At 35.5% G+C, this 8,048-nt stretch overlaps 10 pseudogenes; all 10 read left to right on the top strand.

Annotated features, from left to right (window-relative positions):
• Positions 1 to 8: 8 nt before the first annotated feature.
• Positions 9 to 127, top strand: LOC133398950 (5S ribosomal RNA; annotated as a pseudogene).
• Positions 128 to 651: 524 nt separating this feature from the next.
• LOC133398953 (5S ribosomal RNA) lies at positions 652 to 770 on the top strand (annotated as a pseudogene).
• Positions 771 to 2,595: 1,825 nt separating this feature from the next.
• On the top strand, positions 2,596 to 2,704 carry LOC133398947 (5S ribosomal RNA; annotated as a pseudogene).
• A 483-nt stretch (positions 2,705 to 3,187) lies between these two features.
• Positions 3,188 to 3,296, top strand: LOC133398943 (5S ribosomal RNA; annotated as a pseudogene).
• A 528-nt stretch (positions 3,297 to 3,824) lies between these two features.
• On the top strand, positions 3,825 to 3,933 carry LOC133398949 (5S ribosomal RNA; annotated as a pseudogene).
• A 483-nt stretch (positions 3,934 to 4,416) lies between these two features.
• On the top strand, positions 4,417 to 4,525 carry LOC133398946 (5S ribosomal RNA; annotated as a pseudogene).
• Positions 4,526 to 5,097: 572 nt separating this feature from the next.
• LOC133398952 (5S ribosomal RNA) lies at positions 5,098 to 5,206 on the top strand (annotated as a pseudogene).
• A 497-nt stretch (positions 5,207 to 5,703) lies between these two features.
• LOC133398948 (5S ribosomal RNA) lies at positions 5,704 to 5,812 on the top strand (annotated as a pseudogene).
• A 491-nt stretch (positions 5,813 to 6,303) lies between these two features.
• On the top strand, positions 6,304 to 6,412 carry LOC133398944 (5S ribosomal RNA; annotated as a pseudogene).
• Positions 6,413 to 6,981: 569 nt separating this feature from the next.
• On the top strand, positions 6,982 to 7,090 carry LOC133398951 (5S ribosomal RNA; annotated as a pseudogene).
• Positions 7,091 to 8,048: the final 958 nt, after the last annotated feature.

The following is an 8,048-nucleotide window of genomic DNA, read 5'->3' as shown; positions in this document are numbered from 1 at the left end:
ACCATGTGGCTTACTTCCATACTACCCTGAGAACGCCTGATCTCGTCTGATCTCAGAAGCTAAGCAGAGTAGGGCCTGGTTAGTACTTGGATGGAAGACCGCCTGGGAATCCCAGGTGGTGTAAACTTTTCACTTTAGATTCTCGTGGAATCGTTTTCTTATCGGTGGTTGACCTAAATTCTAATGCAGTCATTCTCTCTCTTATGATTTACCATCTCTTTATTAGGAGACAGAATCTTCAAGTAGCTTTTTTAAACATCCCGTTTCTCCTTTTCCGACAGTAAAAATAAAATAAAATCGATTCACACATATATCTATATATCTCTCTCTCTCTCTCTCTCTCTCTATATATATATATATATATATATATATATATATATATATTAGTATCATGTGATACGTCACAATTTTATCACATCAGTGCTTTTAATTGGCTCGAGGCAAAGGATACAAAGGTATGGATTTTTAAATGATTCGTAATTATTGCACATTATTGTGTGGACCTCAAAGTTCGCATCATCCACACAAAAAAAATCAAAAATAGACCAGCCAACAATTGGAGAATAAAGATGACGCGATCCGCTCGAGATATTTTTAAGCGAAATATGATATTTTTTAAATATAAAATGTTGCTTTTCAGGTAAACATGTGGCTTACTTCCATACTACCCTGAGAACGCCTGATCTCGTCTGATCTCAGAAGCTAAGCAGCGGTGGGCCTGGTTAGTACTTGGATGGGATCCCCTCTGGGAATACCAGGTGGTGTAAACTTTTCACTATTAGATTCTCGTGGAATCGTTTCTTATCGGTGGGTTGACCTAAATATAATGCCGTCATCTCTCTCTTACGATTTACCGTCTCTTTATAGGAGACAGAATCTGCAAGTACGTTTTTTAAACATCCCGTTTCTCCTTTTCCGACAGTAAAAATAAAATAAAATCTAGACCACACATATATCTATTTATTATATATATATATATATATATATATATATATATATATATATATGAGTATCACGTGATACGTCACAATTTTATCACATCAGTGATTTTAATTGGCTCGAGGCTAAGGATACAAAGGTATGGATTTTTAAATGATTCGTAATTATTGCACATTATTGTGTGGACCTCAAAGTTCGCATCATCCACACAAAAAAAATCCAAAATAGACCAGCCAACAATGATATATATATTTTTTTTAAATATATTTTTCGAGATATTTTTAAGCGAAATATGATATTTTTTAAATATAAAATGTTGCTTTTCAGGTAACCATGTGGCTTACGGCCATACTACCCTGAGAACGCCTGATCTAGTCCGATCTCGGAAGCTAAGCCTGGGAATACCAGGTGCCGAAAGCTTTTTCACTTTAGATTCTCGTGGAATCGTTTTCTTATCGGTGGTTGACCTTAATTATAATGCAGTCATTCTCTCTTATGATTTACCGTCTCTTTATTAGGAGACAGAATCTTCACGTACCTTTTTTAAACATCCCGTTTCTCCTTTTCCGACAGTAAAAATAAAATAAAATCTAGACACACATATATTGAAATATATATATCTATATATATGTATATATTTTAGTATCACGTGATACGTCACAATTTTATCACATCAGTGCTTTTAATTGGCTCGAGGCTAAGGATACGAAGGTATGGATTTTTAAATGATCCGTTATTATTGCACATTATTGTGTGGACCTCAAAGCCACGGTTTATGAACCCGAACCACTTCAGATGAACACATTACAGTCGAGTGAATGGCAGTATTAGTTGGAGTAGATGAGATAGAGTAAATTCAATCAGAATAAGCAGAATAAAAATCAGAATCCTCTTTATTTGCCGAGTATGTCAGAAACATACAAGGAATCTTTCTCCGGTAGTTGGAGCCCCTCACGTGTGACAACGGACAGCTATTTGACAGAAAATACTTTGGAGACATAATCACATTAGACCAAAGTACGGAGAGTCACTCAGCAATAAAAGGTTACCGGTAATGTGATCATGTCGATGCAAATTTTGTGTTATTTTTTTGACAATTGTGCAAATGATGCCGAGTCCTCTCGCAATTTAGAGCAATTTGAAATGACTGATCAAGCAATAATCTGGTACAGTGACAATTGTGCAAAACGCGCAGAGACTTCGAGAAATGTAAGCAGTATAAAGCAAATTGTAGTGCGATAATCTGGAACAGCGTCCATTTTGCAAATTTTTTTTTTTAAGCGAAATATGATATTTTTTAAATATAAAATGTTGCTTTTCAGGTAACCATGTGGCGATACACACTTATATCTATATATATATATATTTATATTTATATATATATATATTAGTATCACGTGATACGTCACAATTTTATCACATCAGTGCTTTTAATTGGCTCGAGGCTAAGGATACAAAGGTATCGATTTTTAAATGATTCGTAATTATTGCACATTATTGTGTGGACCTCAAAGTTCACATCATCCACACACAAAAAATCGAAAATAGACCAGCCAACAATTGGAGAATAAAGATGACGCGATCCGCTCGAGATATTTTTAAGCGAAATATGATATTTTTTAAATATAAAATGTTGCTTTTTCAGGTAACCATGTGGCTTACGGCCATACTACCCTGAGAACGCCTGCTCTCGGAAGCTAAGCAGGGGCGGGCTTGGTTAGTACTTGGATGGGAGACCGCCTGGGAATACCAGGTGCCGTAAGCTTTGTCACTTTAGATTCTCTTGGAATCGTTTTCTTATCGGTGGTTGACCTAAATTATAATGCAGTCATCCTCTCTCTTATGATTTACCGTCTCTTTATTAGGAGACAGAATCTTCAAGTACCTTTTTTAAACATCCCGTTTCTCCTTTTCCAACAGTAAAAATAAAATAAAATCGATACACACATATATCTATATATATATATAGATAGATATATATTAGTATCACGTGATACGTCACAATTTTATCACATCAGTGCTTATAATTGGCTCGAGGCAAAGGATACAAAGGTATGGATTTTTAAATGATTCGTAATTATTGCACATTATTGTGTGGACCTCAAAGTTCGCATCATCCACACAAACAAAATCCAAAATAGACCAGCCAACAATTGGAGAATAAAGATGACGCGATCCGCTCGAGATATTTTTAAGCGAAATATGATATTTTTTAAATATAAAATGTTGCTTTTCAAGTAAACATGTGGCTTACGGCCATACTACCCTGAAAACACCCGATCTCGGAAGCTAAGCAGGGGCGGGCCTGGTTAGTACTTGGATGGGAGACCGCCTGGGAATACCAGGTGCCGTAAGCTTTTTCACTTTAGATTCTCGTGGAATCGTTTTCTTATCGGTGGTTGACCGAAATTATAATGCAGTCATCCTCTCTCTTATGATTTACCGTCTCTTTATTAGGAGACAGAATCTTCAAGTAGCTTTATTAAACATCCCGTTTCTCCTTTTCCGACAGTAAAAATAAAATAAAATCGATATACACATATATCTATATATATATATCTATATATATATATAATATATATATATATATATATATATATATATATATATATATATATTAGTATCACGTGATACGTCACAATTTTATCACATCAGTGCTTTTAATTGGCTCGAGGCTAAGGATACAAAGGTATGGATTTTTAAATGATTCGTAATTATTGCACATTATTGTGTGGACCTCAAAGTTCGCATCATCCACACACAAAAAATCCAAAATAGACCAGCCAACAATTGGAGAATAAAGATGATGCGATCCGCTCGAGATATTTTTAAGCGAAATATGATATTTTTTAAATATAAAATTTTGCTTTTCAGGTCACCATGTGGCTTACGGCCATACTACCCTGAGGAAACCCGATCTCTGAAGCTAAGCAGGGGTGGGCCTGGTTAGTACTTGGATGGGAGACCGCCTGGGAATACCAGGTCCCATAAGTTTTTCACTTTAGATTCTCGTGGAATCGTTTTCTTATCGGTGGTTGACCGAAATTATAATGCAGTCATCCTCTCTCTTATGATTTACCGTCTCTTTATTAGGAGACAGAATCTTCAAGTACCTTTTTTAAACATCCCGTTTCTCCTTTTCCGACAGTAAAAATAAAATAAAATCGATACACACATATATCTATATATATATATATATATATATATATTAGTATCACGTGATACGTCACAATTTTATCACATCAGTGCTTTTAATTGGCTCGAGGCTAAGGATACAAAGGTATGGATTTTTAAATGATTCGTAATTATTGCACATTATTGTGTGGACCTCAAAGTTCGCATCATCCACACAAAAAAAAATCCAAAATAGACCAGCCAACAATTGGAGAATAAAGATGACGCGATCCGCTCGAGATATTTTTAAGCGAAATATGATATTTTTTACATATAAAATGTTGCTTTTGAGGTAACCATGTGGCTTATGGCCATACTACCCTGAGAACGCCCGATCTCGGAAGCTAAGTAGGGGCGAGCCTGGTTAGTACTTGGATGGGAGACCGCCTGGGAATACCAGGTGCCGTAAGCTTTTTCACTTTAGATTCTCGTGGAATCGTTTTCTTTTCGGTGGTTGACCGAAATTATAATGCAGTCATCCTCTCTCTTATGATTTACTGTCTCTTTATTAGGAGACAGAATCTTCAAGTAGCTTTTTTAAACATCCCGTTTCTCCTTTTCCGACAGTAAAAATAAAATAAAATTGATACACACATATATCTATATATATATATATGTATATATATGTATATATATATATATATATATATATATATATATATATAGAGAGAGAGAGAGAGAGAGAGAGAGAGAGAGAGAGATAGAAATATATATATTAGTATCACGTGATACGTCACAATTTTATCACATCAGTGCTTTTAATTGGCTCGAGGCTAAGGATACAAAGGTATGGATTTTTAAATGATTCGTAATTATTGCACATTATTGTGTGGACCTCAAAGTTCGCATCATCCACACAAAAAAAAATCCAAAATAGACCAGCCAACAATTGGAGAATAAAGATGACGCGATCCGCTTGAGATATTTTTAAGCGAAATATGATATTTTTTAAATATAAAATGTTGCTTTTCAGGTAACCATGTGGCTTACGGCCATACTACCCTGAGAACGCCCGATCTCGGAAGCTAAGCAGGGGCGGGCCTGGTTAGTACTTGGATGGGAGACCGCCTGGGAATACCAGGTGCCGTAAGCTTTTTCACTTTAGATTCTCGTGGAATCGTTTTCTTATCGGTGGTTGACCTAAATTATAATGCAGTCATCCTCTCTCTTATGATTTACCGTCTCTTTATTAGGAGACAGAATCTTCAAGTACCTTTTTTAAACATCCCGTTTCTCCTTTTCCGACAGTAAAAATAAAATAAAATCGATATACACATATATATATATATATATATATATATATATATATATATATATATATATTAGTATTACGTGATACGTCACAATTTTATCACATCAGTGCTTTTAATTGGCTCGAGGCTAAGGATACAAAGGTATGGATTTTTAAATGATTCGTAATTATTGCACATTATTGTGTGGACCTCAAAGTTCGCATCATCCACACACAAAAAATCCAAAATAGACCAGCCAACAATTGGAGAATAAAGATGATGCGATCCGCTCGAGATATTTTTAAGCGAAATATGATATTTTTTAAATATAAAATTTTGCTTTTCAGGTCACCATGTGGCTTACGGCCATACTACCCTGAGGAAACCCGATCTCTGAAGCTAAGCAGGGGTGGGCCTGGTTAGTACTTGGATGGGAGACCGCCTGGGAATACCAGGTCCCATAAGTTTTTCACTTTGGATTCTCGTGGAATCGTTTTCTTATCGGTGGTTGACCGAAATTATAATGCAGTCATCCTCTCTCTTATGATTTACCGTCTCTTTATTAGGAGACAGAATCTTCAAGTACCTTTTTTAAACATCCCGTTTCTCCTTTTCCGACAGTAAAAATAAAATAAAATCGATACACACATATATCTATATATATATATATATATATATATATATATATATTAGTATCACGTGATACGTCACAATTTTATCACATCAGTGCTTTTAATTGGCTCGAGGCTAAGGATACAAAGGTATGGATTTTTAAATGATTCGTAATTATTGCACATTATTGTGTGGACCTCAAAGTTCGCATCATCCACACAAAAAAAAATCCAAAATAGACCAGCCAACAATTGGAGAATAAAGATGACGCGATCCGCTCGAGATATTTTTAAGCGAAATATGATATTTTTTACATATAAAATGTTGCTTTTGAGGTAACCATGTGGCTTATGGCCATACTACCCTGAGAACGCCCGATCTCGGAAGCTAAGTAGGGGCGAGCCTGGTTAGTACTTGGATGGGAGACCGCCTGGGAATACCAGGTGCCGTAAGCTTTTTCACTTTAGATTCTCGTGGAATCGTTTTCTTTTCGGTGGTTGACCGAAATTATAATGCAGTCATCCTCTCTCTTATGATTTACTGTCTCTTTATTAGGAGACAGAATCTTCAAGTAGCTTTTTTAAACATCCCGTTTCTCCTTTTCCGACAGTAAAAATTAAATAAAATTGATACACACATATATCTATATATATATATATGTATATATATGTATATATATATATATATATATATATATATAGAGAGAGAGAGAGAGAGAGAGAGAGAGAGAGAGAGAGAGAGATAGAAATATATATATTAGTATCACGTGATACGTCACAATTTTATCACATCAGTGCTTTTAATTGGCTCGAGGCTAAGGATACAAAGGTATGGATTTTTAAATGATTCGTAATTATTGCACATTATTGTGTGGACCTCAAAGTTCGCATCATCCACACACAAAAAATCCAAAATAGACCAGCCAACAATTGGAGAATAAAGATGACGCGATCCGCTTGAGATATTTTTAAGCGAAATATGATATTTTTTAAATATAAAATGTTGCTTTTCAGGTAACCATGTGGCTTACGGCCATACTACCCTGAGAACGCCCGATCTCGGAAGCTAAGCAGGGGCGGGCCTGGTTAGTACTTGGATGGGAGACCGCCTGGGAATACCAGGTGCCGTAAGCTTTTTCACTTTAGATTCTCGTGGAATCGTTTTCTTATCGGTGGTTGACCTAAATTATAATGCAGTCATCCTCTCTCTTATGATTTACCGTCTCTTTATTAGGAGACAGAATCTTCAAGTACCTTTTTTAAACATCCCGTTTCTCCTTTTCCGACAGTAAAAATAAAATAAAATCGATATACACACATATATATATATATATATATATATATATATATATATATATATATATATATATATTAGTATTACGTGATACGTCACAATTTTATCACATCAGTGCTTTTAATTGGCTCGAGGCTAAGGATACAAAGGTATGGATTTTTAAATGATTCGTAATTATTGCACATTATTGTGTGGACCTCAAAGCCACGGTTTATGAACCCAAACCACTTCCGAGGAATACATTACTGTCAAGTGAAAGGTAGTATTAGTTGGAGGAGATGAGATAGAGTAAATTCAATCAGAATCAGCAGAATCAAAATCAGAATCCTCTTTATTTGCCGAGTATGTCAGAAACATACAAGGAATTTTTCTCCGGTAGTTGGAGCCCCTCTCGTGTGACAACGGACAGCCATTTGACAAAAAATACTTTGGAGACATAATCACATTAGACCAAAGTACGGAGAGTCACTCAGCAATTACCGGGAATGTGATCATGTCGATGCAAATTTTGTGTTATTTTTTTGACAATTGTGCAAATGATGCAGAGTCCTCTCGCAATTTAGAGTAATTTGAAATGACTGATCGAGCAATAATCTGGGACAGTGACAATTGTGCAACTGTACTCATTGTTTAGCTTCAAACATGCATTCTGAACTAATATGTATTTTTTTAACTATTGCAGGATGAAGTCAGTCAAATTCGCAATCTGGAGATAAGTCGAGTAGTTGTCCATCTACAAATCGACGCTTTCTGAGTTCACTCACCTGAGTGTCGTGTGTGTGTGTGTGTGTGTGTGTG

The sequence above is a fragment of the Phycodurus eques genome, unplaced genomic scaffold (genome assembly GCF_024500275.1).
Source record: "Phycodurus eques isolate BA_2022a unplaced genomic scaffold, UOR_Pequ_1.1 contig_646, whole genome shotgun sequence".
NCBI classification, from domain to species: Eukaryota; Metazoa; Chordata; class Actinopteri; order Syngnathiformes; family Syngnathidae; genus Phycodurus; species Phycodurus eques.
The sequence above is the reverse complement of the archived record's forward strand: the minus strand, read 5'-3'. Positions and strand labels throughout refer to the sequence as shown.